Raw genomic sequence first — 12,292 nt, 5'->3', positions numbered from 1 at the left:
TCTTACCATTAACCATTAAAATGTATTTATATGACTAGGCCGGGTGTGGTGGTGCATGCCTGTCCCAGCACTCGGGAGGCTGAGGCAGGAGGATCACTGTAAGTTTGAGACCAGCCTGGGCTACATAGTGAGTTCCAGGCCACTCTCAACTACATAGTGAGACCCTGTCTCAAAAAACAAAACAAAAAAATGTACTTATTTGACAAGACATTTTTGCCATTTCTGGAAAACGATTTCTGTTTTTAAGTTACAGTTTTCATTCATAGCTATCACTTTTTATATTGTTCCACTGTGGTTGTTTGTTGTTGTTGTTGTTTTGCTGTGCTGACTCAGACATCCCAAAAGAGAAAAGTGATGAATGTAACTGTACTGTATACCTAAAGTGTACCAATAAACTCAATGAGAAAGCAACAGCAACAACAACAACAACAAAACAAAAAGAGAAAAGAACTTGGTGTGTGAAATCAGCAGCCTCCTTAGCCTGGAGCGTAATGTTATGGCTTTGGCCTCCTAGTTGGCTCCTGGGTCTACTTCCTTCCTGTTCAGCCACTGTACTCGACTAGATCAAGGTTCCTGTGAAGTGCGGGACATACTGAGGGTAGGTCACTTGAGGTACTTCTTTGACATGGTTTTAAATAACATTGACTCATATAGCAAAACTTGTTCCCTATCTGATTTTTTTTGTAATTTTGATTATATAAAGGAAAAATTCTCACTGTAGAGTTTATATACCTAAAATCATCCTTTTCAGGCAAGAAGGAGTAGGCTCAGGTTTGAAGCCTCCGATGGCAAGGATACCAGGGAACAATTCAAGGATTTGATCCTGTTTCCTTGAATTTATCTTTGTGTCTATCTATCTATCTATCTATCATCTATCTATCTATCTATCTATCTCTCATCTATTTATCATCCACTTCTTTGTGGTGCTGAGTATGGAATCCAGGGCTTCAAGCTTCAGGCAAGCACTCTAACTTCTTTAGCCTCTTATCTTCCACTTATAAATAATGTGATTATGACACATTAACAATATAAACTTTCCATTTAAAATGAGTTACTGGAAAGAAAAAATTAAATACTGCATATATAAAAACAGTTAAGACAAATTTACTTTTTATTTATATTTTGGAGGCAGACTTTGGAGATGGAGAAAGAGAAGGAGTGAAGAGAAGGATACTATCAAGAAATACACACGTATCAATTCCCTAAAGGGAATGTAACTGTTATGTATCACAAATATATACCAATAAAGAAAAGTTTCTAAAACATGTAAAGATGGGAGCCAGTCAGTCAAGTCCCGGAAACAACCCCAACTCCGACCCTTGTCAATGTCACCGGCTGTTGGAAGCACTTCCTCAATGTCTTGCCTTCCTTCATTTGCCTCCATGCTGAGCAGGAATTTCATCACTCTGAACTGAATCTGCAGAGTTACTCCTTTGTCCCTGGTTCACTGTTTCCACAGTGCCTTTCCTCATTGCCCACAGAAAAGTCACACACCTTGCAGCGTGGTCTGTGCAGAAGCATGCTGAGCACCTGAGCTCTCTGCACCACTGCTTCCTGTGTGCTCTCTGCTTTAGTTACCTCAAGCTTCCTAAAGTCAACATGCTTCTGTCAAAAGTGATTTTCTTATTTATAAAGATGTAGTAAGGGAAAAAGAATGTGTGATTCTGAAGGTAAATGTACAAGAAGAAAGAAGACTGTCATCATCATCAGTGCTGGGATAAATCCCATTCCTAAGTCATAGGCTCAGTAGATGCTGATTCTTTCTAGCTGAGACTGCCTGATGGTGACTAGGCAGGGACAACTACCTGGAAGGCAGAGCAAACGTTGACCTTAAAAGGTTTGAAAAAAACATTGGGTGGAAGGCAAAAGCAGATGAAGATGTAATTTCAGAGTTTCCTTTTACATAATCTTCCATCAGAAGTGAGCCTCCTCTTTAGCTAAGTCTTTTCTGGAAGAGCCACCAGTGTGGGTTTTATAGTTATCTTTGTAGTGTGTCACAGTATTGAAGTACTCAACACCCCCGAATGGCTCCTTTGTCACTCAGTAAATCTGGGACTGGGTACTAAATGTTTCTGTGCCTTAATTCCCTACTCTGAAAATTTGGGCTAATATTAGTACCTGTCTAAAGATTCCATGGTAACAATTAACTGAAATAACCAAAGTACTTAACACAGTACCTGAACATGTGGTGCACAACAACATGTAACTATTTGCTACTCTGTATTTGTTATCACAATGCAAAAGTACAGGTCTAATATTTGTTTGAAGGTCTTTGGTGCATCTGAACTTTCACTCATTTGCACTTTTTCTTTGTTCCTGGAGTGCTTCAGAGCAAACCCATTACATTATTTTATCAACAAACATTGTACTATGATCGATGCCTGATATATCTAAATGTAACAGTTACATAATATTCTATCAAATGAATCTTTTGAAATTGTGCTTAAACCTCCCTTTGTAGCTTGTAAGATTTTTGGATGGTAGGCTCTTTGCTTGCTTTTTATTTTGTGGTATAGGGGATCACACCCATAGGCTGAGCATATTGGGCCACTGTTTTGCCACTATGCTACATCACCAGCCTTAGGTGAGCATTATATATTTATGTGTGTATATATGTGTATGTATAACTACCCACACATATATAACATGTACATATTATATGTAAATACACACATGCATATATATTATTCTCAACATTAAATTACGAGATCAATGATTACTAACTTTATGTAGACAGGTACCTGATACATAATTGGTCCTATCTATATTTCCACATAGTGGATGTACATTTGGTATTCCTGAATACAGCATTCCCACAATTCATTACTTACACAGGCAACATGAAGCTAAGGATTTAGCCTGTTTTGGTCAATGCTTTAATCTCCAACAGCCTGATATTTGACACATAAAAAGAGTAAATAAATGTTTATAAATAAGTGCATAGTGCACCTTTTATATCATTCCTGTTAACAGCCTTTCATTGGCTGGACAAATGTCCATTGAGAATCTCCTATCAACAGGTCAGCTATGAGGAGAGAAAGGAGAATATAAAATAATTAAAGTTGTGTTATTCACATATACTAACTCCTATAATGAATGTAGTTATGTACTGTAAACATGTACTAATAAAATAAAAATTAAATAAATAGATATAAATCATAATAGTATTTGTTCAAGAAAAGGCAAGATATATATATTTTAAAAACCTGGCTATTCATTAAAGAAGAAATATTCTGCCTGATTTGGGTGCAAGAAGAAAAATACTAGAATTTGCCATGTATTTTTATATAACATAAGAAAAGCACCTTCAATAATATTTGATATAGATAGATTCTGTGTCCTCTTGAGGCCTGTGTGCCCAGTGACTTTGCAAATACAGCTGCAAGGTTCTCTAAGAGATTAGCAGGGGTCTACAGATCTAGCATCAAGACTACCACCTTTTCCTAACTGACCTTCAGTGTATCATATGTTTTACATTTTTGTTGGGCTGAGTTGAAGAAAGATTTACAATTAGTAATACTGAGCCTTGAGAGCTTTGCTAATAACAGCATAAAGACACACAGTAAGCCCAACAGCTACCAAGCAGGCATCAAGAGCAGAAGGGTAAATTTTTGTACGTTTGTAATCATGTTAAGATAGAGGATGTGTCATAATCTGCAATGGTACCTGTTGATTATTAGAAAGTTAAATTCCCAATAAAATAAATTATAATCTTTAATAATATGTTTTATAGGTAAATATTGTGTTTCTTTCCAAATTTTGAAGTTTACCAGTCTGTAATGACAAGGTATACACTTCACTCTCTCCTGAGCTCAGGAGCTCTTGCAATTCTCAGAACTACAGTTTGCTCATGTTAAAGAACCAGTGTAATAGTCACTCAGCTTCCTGCTAGTGAATAGGCCTTTTTCCCCTGCAATACAGTTCTCTGTAAATAACGGCATGATTTTAAATATGATGTCTGTGCTTTCAGGCTCAGGAGTACTTTATAACTCTTTACTTTTGGTCGATATTCAATAACCCAAAGTATTCTATGAAATTATATGAAAAAGTGATTAGGTTTTATGTTTATTAGCAAAGGACAAAAAGCCACATCATATTGAGAAAACATCAAGGATCTCCAGGAACATACTTGCGGTTGAAGAAGATGGGTTTATTGCTCGTATAGGGAGGATGAATAACCATGGGTGTCTCAGGAAGAAGGTTTGGAAAGAAACTGTTAGAAGATTTGAGTGTGAGGTGGATGGCTTTGGGTTCAAGGAAATGGGCTTTGTTAAAGACTGACACTTTCAGGAAGCAAGGGCAGCTCCATAATTTGATAGTTTAATAATTCATAAAACAAGAAGCCAGATTTAAAATGTGAATTTATAAAGAACCAGTAATTACTTATACATGCCAGGAGAGGGAGATGTTTAGTCATTTTGGGATGTAAGAAATGTTCTGTTTTTTGTTTTTTTGGGTTTTTTTAAAAACATTTTTCTTTGGTACAAATACTTAATGTGAAATTTATTCTTTCAAAAAATTTCAGGTGTAAATTACATTATTATCGACTATAGATATAATGTTGTACAGAAGATGTGTGAAATGTGTGCACTTTATTGTGCCTATTGATTAATAACTGTTTCGTCTTATCCCTAGCTCCCAATAACCAATTTCCAGTCTTTGGTTTTTTTGAATTTGACTATTTTAGATTCTTCATATAAGTGGAATCATGTACTAGTTGTCTTTGTATCTGGCTTATTTCACTTAGTAAAATGTGTTCAAGATCTTTCATGTTGCATATCATAGACTTTCATTTTAAAGATTGAATAATATTCCATTGCATATACTACATTTTCTTTTTTCATGCTTCTATTGATTGACATTGAGTTGTTCTCACTTCTTGACTGTTGTGAATACTGCTGTACTGATCATGGAAAGGTAGATGTCTCTTTGAAATAATAATCTTAATTCTTTTGAATATATTGTATACTCAGAAGTGGGATTGCTGGGTCATAATGTGGTTCTCTTTTTAATTTTTGGAAGAATTTCTCTACTGGTTTCCTAAGCAGCCCCACTATTTTTTGTTCCCAACAAGAGTGTGCAAAGTTTCCAATTTCTCCACATTCTTGCCATCATGTTTTCCCTCTGTCCGTTCCCCATCTCTCTCTCTAATAGCAGTCACCCTGACAAGCATGGGGTGATATCTCATTGTAGATTTGATTTGCATTTCCCCAATGGCATGGGCAGTAAGCATTCTTTTTCATATACCTTTTGGACATTAGCATAATTTCTTGGGATAAATATCTATTCAAGTCATTAGGACATTTAAAATCTTATAATTAGTAATTTTTGTTATTGAGTTATGTGATTCAATATACAGCTTGAATATTAACCCCTAATTAGGGTTGTCAAGTACATCCACTCCATAGATTGCTTTTTCACTCTGTGGATTATTTCTTTTGCTGTGCAGAAGCTTTTTAGTTTGATGTGGTACAATTTATTTTTGTTTTTATTGCCTGTGTATTTTGTTATCATATTCATAAAAATCATACCAACACTAATGTGTTGAAGATTTTCTCCTATGTTTTCTTCTAAGAATTTAGCATTCCACATCTGACATGTAAGTCTTCACAATTGATTTTAAGTTATTTTTGTGCATGATATAAGATATAGATCCAATTTTTTCTTTGATCTATCAATATATAGTTTTCCCAGCACCATTTGTTGAAGAAACTATTTTTTCCCAATTGTGTAGTTTTGACACTGTTGTGGGAGATGAATTTACTATAAATATATGGGTTTATTTGGGGGACTTTATGTTTTGTGTCTATTAATTTGTCTCCTTCTTTACCAGTAACATTTTGTTTTGATTGTTATAGATGCACAGAATATTTTGAAATTGGAAAAATGCAGTGTTTCAAACTTTGTTTTTCTTTCTCATGATTGGTTTAGCTACTGCAAGTCTTTTGTGGCCCCATATGAATTTTAGGATTGTTTTTTCCATTTTCAAAAAAATTTTGTGATTTTGATAGGGATCATGCTAGATTCATAGAGCCAGTGTGCTATATGGACATTTCAATAGTAAATCTTTCATGATTAAATCACATGAAGACTTCTTATGCATTTGTATTTTCTTTATTTCATCAATGTTTTCGAGTTTTCAGTATGTAAATCTCTTATCTCCTGAGTTAAAATTTTCCTAGATATTTTATTCTTGTTGATGCTATTGTAAATGGGATTATACTCCTAATTTTCTTTCAAAATAAGTTTTTGATAACTGATTCATTTATGTTGATTTTTTTATCCTACAAATTTACTGAATTTGCTTATGAGTTAACAAAAATTTAAGGAGTCTTTGTGGGCTATCTACATATGTGCAAGATCAGGTTTTCTGCCAACAATGATAATTTTACCTCTTTTCACTTTGAATGCCCATTATTTCTTTTTCTTGTCCAATTGCTCTGACTAGAATTTCCAGTACTGGTTTAAATAGAATTGGTGAGGGAAAGCCTGTGGAACTGGAGCTTTACAGCACTGCCACTGCTGATGACAGAGCCCAAACACCATTAGGGGAGAAAGAAGAGGAAGTTTTGTAGACAAGCAAACCAACTCAGGAAACAAGAGGCTGTGGTTACCTCCACTCCTCCTCAGGATTCATTTGTGTGACCTTAACATGAAGAGTCTCTGGGAGGCTGAGGTCAGTGCCCATGGAAAGAAACCCAGAAAGAGTCAACAGCTCTAGGGAGAAACTAAGGGACTAGGCCAGTAGTGCTAGCCGCAAGGAAAATTCGTGGCTATTACAAACTGCAAACCGTAGAATGGAATTTTCTTTGAAAGTGACTCCTTCCACATGGCAGGCTAGAGTAAAAGAAGAAATTTAATGCAGGGCCCACCATGTTTGACAGACTTTAATGAGGAGCCAACTTGGGAATGGATTAATTTTTAAAGACTGAAGAACTATAGAACAACTTCACATCGGGGCTTCTAGTGTTAACCTACCACACTGACTAGGTGGGAAATGGCCACAAGATTCATAGAGAGGGTGTGGTCTAGAAATAGACCCACCTGAGAATTTTAAGCTCAGTCTGAGAAGGAAATAGGGGTCCCAGCTTCCATAGCGAGAAGCCAGGCTGATTTTATGTGATTCCCAGAGGCTACTAAAAATTAAGTCTAGTCATTGGTGTAAATCCCTACACTACTAGCTACATCAGAGATCAATGGTCTGACTGATTTCCAAATCTACCAATACAAACATGGACATGCTGTGACTTGGACAATTGCCATAGCCTGGGTTATATGTACAGAGAGGTTTCTGGAGCAGTGAGGGCACCTCACAAATGCATAGGGCGTGAAACTAGGTGGAGAAAACAGTGACTTGCTAGACCCCAAAACTGAAGATCCTGGAAAGAAAACTACTCATTAAACAATGCAGAGGGAAGGTGGGATGGGTAGGGGACGGGTAATAAGGGAAAAGAAAAAAATGTGAGAGAATGAAAAGATGGAAATAAAGTGTAGATGGGGAGGGGAGGAGGGAGTGAAGGGAGGGCAGGGACAAGGGGAAAAAATGAGAACCAAGACCTGTCATGTAAAGGTACAAGATCCCAACAATGAATGTAACTGTACTGTATCTCTAAAATGTACCAACAAACTCAATTAAAGCTAAAAAAAACAATGCAGAGGAATTTACTTTTAGACACATTTCCTTGTATCTTTCTTCACTGGTTTTGTGGGGCTGTTTTTTTTTTTTTTAACTTTAAAAATCTTTTTTCTTTTGATTTTTTTCTTCTTACTTTTCTTTCATAAGGCAGTATAGTTGTGAAATGGAATTTCTAGTTTTAGTTTTTTTTGAGGAATCTATATACATATTTCCATAGTGGTTGTACTCTTTCACATTTCTACAAACAACATAGAATGGTAGTATATTTTTCCCTGAAGCCTCAACAGCATTTGTTTTACTTGATTTCTTGATGATACCTATTTTTTTGAATTTCAGTGTTTTAATTCGCATTTCTCTAATGGCCAGAAATGGTGAACATTTTTTCAGATACTTATTGGCCATTTGTATTTCTTCTTCTAAATACAGTCACTTCAAATACCCATTTTTAAACTGGGTCTTTTATTTTAGAATATAAGGGACTAAGAAAAAGAGGAAGAGAGAAGAAAAGAAAAGTGAGGCAAATTAAAAGGCAAAAGAAAAAGTGAAGAGAGAGAGAAGGAGAAGGAGAAGGAGAAGGAGAAGGAGAAGGAGAAGGAGAAGGAGAAGGAGAAGGAGAAGGAGAAGGAGAAGAAGCAGCAGCAGCAGCAACAGCAGCAGCAAAAACCAAACCAACTCCAAACCCTCTCACAGTTGCAAGAGCACCAAACTAAAGTTTCCTCACTGTCCCATGTACACTGCAGTCTTAGTTCAATTCCAGGCCTCAGAGCTACGAGAAGGAGAAGGAGAAGGAGAAGGAGAAGGAGAAGGAGAAGGAGAAGGAGAAGGAGAAGAAGCAGCAGCAGCAGCAACAGCAGCAGCAAAAACCAAACCAACTCCAAACCCTCTCACAGTTGCAAGAGCACCAAACTAAAGTTTCCTCACTGTCCCATGTACACTGCAGTCTTAGTTCAATTCCAGGCCTCAGAGCTACCCCTCACTCTGTGGTTTGATTATTACCTGCCAGTGAGAAAGGAGGCATTCTGATCCAGCTGTCTCTCAGGGTCAGCCCTCTGGCTGGAGGCAGTGCTCTATGTGTGGCTAAATACAGGCCTTTGTCTCTGTTCTAGGATCCAACTACAGTTAATTTGGGGAGAGGAGGATGTGATATGATTGGTCCAACACCAGGTTCTCTATTGACTTCTGCCAGGGGCCTCTCATTTCAGCTCTTTTCATTTTAGGGCAAATCCTCCCTTGGCCTCCGTGTTTTCTTGCCCATCACAGGGTACCCTCTGACTTGGCTACTACTCTCTGCCCCTCCACAAGTCTTTTTTGGTCACCCTCACAAGAGCATTGCTCTCTAACCCAGGAAGCCGGCTTCAACTGGTGCTTTCCCAGGGCTCCCTGCCTTCTGCAGTCCCTGGCAGAGGTTTTTGGGCTTTCCACTGTGGGTACCTCCCTATGGGTGTGGGCAGCACTCAGGATGTCTTGTAAGCACAACACTCGATGAATGGAGAAGGAATGGATGACTATTTCTGAGCCAATCCAGCCTCTTCCTTCCCCAGGATCCTATCATTCCCTGCTCCTTGCTCATGCTTACATAGGCTAGAAGCAGTCTTATCAACTCTCAGATTCAGGTCCCTAATTGGAGTGGTGTATTTGTTTCCAAACATCCAAGTGCCCATCAGTGTTGTTTCATACACTGCTTTCTAGTTTTCAGGAAAAGCCATGGCTTTGAAGCCCTGGCTTGCAAGTATCTCATTTGCAATGACCCTCTCCGCAGGGGGGAAGTCGGAGTGATTATGAGTCTGTTCCATCAATCAGGCCACTTCTCAGGTGCAGGCTTCCTCCTCAGGCAGCCTCCCCCTCCCCGAGATGGCTGTACCCTGGACCATAAGGGGTGCTGTGCCCCAGGAGCAGCACAGCTTCTTCCAAATGCCACTGACAATAGATTCTGATCCTGCAAGCTTCTCTTTCCATCCATCCCTGCATATCTGGCTTTCTCTAGAATCCCTGCCTCAAGGTTACTGCTTTTCTCCGGTGCACAGTTTGGAGTCTAGTCCCTTGCTGCCGCACCCTTGCTGGCCACGATAGTCTCTCTTGTATCTTCTTTCATTTCTAGTTTTACTTATTTGAGTCTTCTCTATTTTTTATTTGTTTAACCAAGGATTTTGTCAATTTTGTTTATCTTTCCAAAAAACCAACTCTCAATTCCAATGATTTTTCTATGGCTTCTCTTTTTTGCATATTTTTGTTCCAATATTTGTTATTTCTTTCTTTTCGTTAACTTTGAGTTTGGTTTGTTTTCTTTTCCTACCTCTATGAGTTGGAAAGTTAGGTTACTTTTTAAAATGTGCATATTTATTTCTATAAACTTGCCTTTTATAGTACACTTTTTTCTTCTTTTAGACCTTGTCCCACTATACTATGTAGTTCAGACTTGTCTTAAACTTGCTAGGTGAGCCAGGCTGGCCTCCAACCTGTGTCCCTCCTGCCTCAGCCTCCCATGTGCTAAAAGTATAGATGGAAATCCCGCCATAACTGGTAATTGGCTGGTATGTTGTTATTTCATTTTTAATTGTCTCAAGATATTTTCTAATTTTGTTTTTTTATTATCTTTTGACCCATTGTGTCGTTCAAGTGTGTGTTAATGCCCACATTTTTGTGAAGTTTCCAGTTACTTTTGATAGCTGACTTGTTCCATTGTGGTCAGAAAGCTTGCTTGATTTTTTTTTTTTTTTATGGTACAAGAGAATTAACTGAAGACCTTTGCACTGAGCTACATACCCAGACTTTTCATTTTTAAAAAAAGTAACAAAATTTCATAACAAAATAAGTGACTAATGTTAATACACTGTGTATCATTATCTTCCAAGTAGTTACTCAGAGACAAAAAGAGATTCTCTCTTCCAAAGCAAAAGCAAACAAAGAATAGCACAAACCTTTTAAATTTTATTTTGAGATGGGTTTTACCAAGTTGCTAAGTTGCTCAGGCTGGGCTCAAACTTTCCATTCTTCTGCCTCAGTCTCCTAGAGAGCAGGGATGATGGGTGTGTGTCATCACACCCAGCTTAATTTTATCTTTTAAATTTTGTTGAGACCTGTTTTGTGACCTATCATGTAATCTATCCTGGAGAAAGTTCCATGGGCACTTGTGTTTTCTGTGGTTGGGTGGAAAGCCCTATACATCTGTTAGGTTCATTTGATCTGTACTGTTGTAAAGTCCTGCTTCCCCACTTATTTTCTGTCTGGATGTTCTATCTGGCATTGAAAGTGAGACTATAATATGCAAAATCTTTTATTATTGTTGTATTGCTGTCTATTTCTGCCTTTTAATTCTGTCAATGTTTGTTGTGTATACCTAAGCACTCTGATATTAGGTGTGTACATATTTATAATTATTAGTCTTCCTGGTGGATTGACTCTTATTATTATGTAATTTCCATATTTATATCTTTTGTGACAGTTGTTGGCTTAATGTCTATTCTTTTCTGATATGACCATAACCAACCCTGCTCTCTTGTTGTTACTGTCTGTGTGATGTACCTTTTACCATACCTTCACTTATGGCCTTTAAGTGAATTGTAGGCAGCATGTAGTTGGGTCATTTTTTTTCATTCAGCCTCTATGTCTTTTGATTGGTGACTTTAATCCATTTACATTCAAAGTCATACTTCATAGTGAAGGATTTACTATTGTCATTTTGTTGATTGCTTCCTTTTAGTGTTCTAGTTCTTTTGCCTATCGTTTCCTCTCTTTGCATCTATCTTTGCATTTTATTGATTTTTACATTAATGCATTTTGATTCCTTTCTATTTCTCTTTTGGGTGACTCTTTTTTATTTCACAGTTACCTTACAGTGATAGCAGTCTGATTTGAAGGAAATTAAATTTAATAACATTAAAAAACTCTATACTTTAACTTCTATCACTATCTATGTTCATCTTATATATTATGAAACATTTTTTTTTTTTGTACCAGGGATCAAACTCGGGTTCTTGTGCTTGCGAGACAGGCAGCAGAACCACTGAGCCAAATCCCCGGCCTCTTAAATACATTATTATTTATCTTATTTAGTCATTTTGCCTTTAACTTTTATATTTGAAGTAAAACTTATTTACCTACCTCCATTACAATAATATAGTATTCTGTTTGTTTATATATTTACCTTTAGCAATGTTATATTTTCTTATGATAGCACATAACTGCTTAGCATCCTTTCATTTCAGCTTGAAGAACTACTTCCTTTTAGCATTTTTTGTAAGAAAGGTCTAGAGGTGATGAACTTCCTCAGCTTTTGTCTGCATGAGTGTTTATCTTGTCATTTTTGAAGGATATGCTTGCCTAGTATAGCATTTTTGGTTGGTAGTTTTTCTTTCAGTATTTGGAATATACCAGCCCACTCTATCCGGCTTGTAAAATTTCTGCTGAAAAATTCATTGACTATCTAACGGAGATGCTCTTTTGTATGACCAGTCACTTTTCTCTTGTTCCTTTCAGAATTTTCCCTAAAAATTTTTTTTTTCTTAGTTTAAAAACCAAGACTGTGTGCCGGGTGTGGTGGTGCATGCCTGTAATCCCAGCACTCGGGAGGCTGAGGCAGGAGGATCGCTGTGAGTTCGAGACCAGACTGGGCTACATAGTGAGTTCCAGGTCAGTTTCAACTACAAAGTGAGACCC

Source organism: Fukomys damarensis, unplaced genomic scaffold, assembly GCF_012274545.1.
Source record: "Fukomys damarensis isolate Sample0158 unplaced genomic scaffold, DMR_v1.0_HiC HiC_scaffold_5, whole genome shotgun sequence".
Lineage (NCBI taxonomy): Eukaryota > Metazoa > Chordata > Mammalia > Rodentia > Bathyergidae > Fukomys > Fukomys damarensis.
Note: the sequence above shows the minus strand (reverse complement) of the source record.